The sequence below is a fragment of the Pteropus alecto genome, unplaced genomic scaffold (assembly GCF_000325575.1).
Source record: "Pteropus alecto unplaced genomic scaffold, ASM32557v1 scaffold106, whole genome shotgun sequence".
Taxonomy (NCBI): domain Eukaryota; kingdom Metazoa; phylum Chordata; class Mammalia; order Chiroptera; family Pteropodidae; genus Pteropus; species Pteropus alecto.
Genome location: NW_006442103.1, coordinates 17,662,787 through 17,665,434, shown reverse-complemented (window position 1 = coordinate 17,665,434; position 2,648 = coordinate 17,662,787).

Here is a 2,648-nt window from a genome sequence, read left to right as displayed (position 1 = left end):
CAGCAGGAACCTAGTCTGGTTTGTTCATTACTGTATGTTTCACCAGCATGTAGATCATGACCAGGCACACAGTAGGGCTTCAACACGTATTTATTGAATGCATTTGCCGAATTAATAAAGTAACTGATTCGGCGGTCAGTCGTTGTTGGCGTTTCCTGTGGTGAGGTAGGCTTCTGCCCTTTCGGACCTCTTTTTCAATGGTTTGCATAAAAATACAACCAAATAAGCATACAGAATGCAGGCTGGTCACATTTACTAAAGACGTAAAACTGGGAAGCCTAGCTTACTGAATGAATGAATGAATGAATGAATGAGTGAAAGAACGCTGGTTGTGTTAGATGTTTATGCTGATATCTGTTTTCGGATCTTAGGCCAAATATTACCAGGTGAAATTGACTGGGGATAAACCGAGTTCTCGATCTCGGTCAGTTGTCCACAACGGGACAGGGGTTGTAGTGAGTGATTCGCTCAGTACGCTCCGTTCCTCAAAATTCAAAATGTGTCGTGGCTGCTCCGGTGCCTGGAATGGAGGCGGTGACAGCTGTGCGCCACCCCGCCCAGCTCGGAGCACGCCCCGAGGACGGTGCTGGGAGCTGAGCGCCAGACTTCGTGGCAGAGACAGACGAACGTGCCAGCTGGAGAAGGGGCATCAAGGGGGGGAGGGGGAAGGGACTGAGGGCGTATCCCGTATCATATTTATGCCCCGAGGACCACTCTCAGACCAGTAGGTATGCTACAGGGACATGTAAACTTTAGATCCATATAAGGAAAATCTTTGAAATCATCAGAGCTGGCCATGGATGAACCGGGCCACCTCGGAGGGCTTCCTGTCGCTGGAGGAGCTAACACTGGCATTCAGCCAGAGCGCGGTACAGGGTTACACAGCAGCCAGGTGGTCGGGATAAAGGGCTCTTAGAGTCCCTCCCCGCCCTGAGAACCTGTGGCTCTGTAATTCCACAGGCTACTTCATTCCCTGTGAACAGGCTGAGTCAGAGGCCGGCCTCATTTCGCTTTTCATGTGGTCAGGAATAAGATTTGGTCCTCTAATTTGATGATTTTGATCTTTAAAGAAGGATCCTTTTCTTTAGAGAAGGAAGAGGGAAGTGCTTGAGAATACGGTGACCTTAGTGTAACCCCACCGAAGGAGTTGCTACCTTGGGCCAGTTGGGCTTTGAGACCCCAGGGAACAGAAGCTCTTGAAAACACCTTCCTGCTCCTGCTAACCCGCCCCGCCCCCCATCTGGAAGTTTCCACTCTGGCGCTGCTTCCCCTAAGGATTTTCTGTTGCCACCTTTCAGTGCCCAGGAGAGTGGCAAGAGGTTTCCCTGGGTCTCCCTTCTGAAAGAAGAAACAGTTTCCGGCTCCAGCTAGAACCTTCTGACCGCCCCGCCAGCCATCTCGTGAGCCTCTGCATTCCCTCACTGGAGCAGCCATTTCGGATCTCCGCATCACGAGCCCTGGGGGGAATCTCAGAAATGCTCCGATAAGTCAGCTTGTGCTACGCACTTATCTGATATTGTCTCACAAAACCATGACGCCCAAACGTAATGCAGCTGGCTCAGAGGGGTCAAAGTCAGTGACCACCAGACACGCACCGGCAGGACTCAGACTCCCAGCTTTGACCTTGAGGTCAGCTTGGTTTCCTCCCCATCTCCCTCCCGTCTGTCCTGCAGGATGTGGCTTTCCCTCTGCTTCCTCTTCACTGCATGTGGTACCTTCTTCCTTTCACATTCTGGTATCTTCCTTTCTCCCTCCAAAGTTCACCTCCACCCGCGTTCTGGTTCCTTGTCTGCTTCTTGTGTTCTTCCGGCCAAGGATGGCAGGAGTTACCTCGTATCCTCAAACCCTCTCACTCAATTGGTTCTTTTCTTTCTGTCTTAAAATAGTAATATTTCCATTATCTTGCCCATTATTCCTGCTTTCCTTTGGGCTAGCATCCTGTATCTCTTGCCTGGTGCTGCTAAACCTACTAAGTGTATAACTCAGTATGTCCTGGTCTCTTCCACACCCAGCCCTTTCCCCCGGTACACACACCCGGGCAGTGTGGCTTCTGTTTCTTCACGTTTTGCCCTCAGGGAGACCAAAGCGTTAATGAGTCCGTTTCAGGAACGATCCTTAGAGTTCTCACCTTCCTCGATTCTTCGGCGGCATCTGGCCCCGTGGACCACCTCCTACTCTCCCACTGGCTCCGGATTTCTGTAACTCTGTACTCTCGTAGCTACCCCACGGACTAACTTTTTTTTCAGTCTGGACAACCACTTCCTCATCAGTTACGGGAGAAGTGGGCTCCTCCATTTCTAAGGTTTCTTCCTATTCTATGAACTTCGGTTTCTTTTGCTGGCGCTTCTCCCGCCCCTGCCCCCCACCCCTGGCCTCTCCATGCCAATTCTGCATGACTCAGTCCTTGGCCTCCACGTGGCTTGCTTTCTCTTCTTTCCCTGTCATGGAGAGACAGTCCCAACTCCTCTCCATGTGGAGGAAGTCACACCTCCATAGCCAGTCCAGACACCTCTCATCTGGCCCTTATTTCAAGCTCTGTCCACACATAGATGCCACGTCATCACTATACACTCAGCGCTTCCTCAACCCCCAACAAGCCCTTCTCTCCAGCTTCCCCAATTTTTATGCATGATACCAGAGGCTTGGGT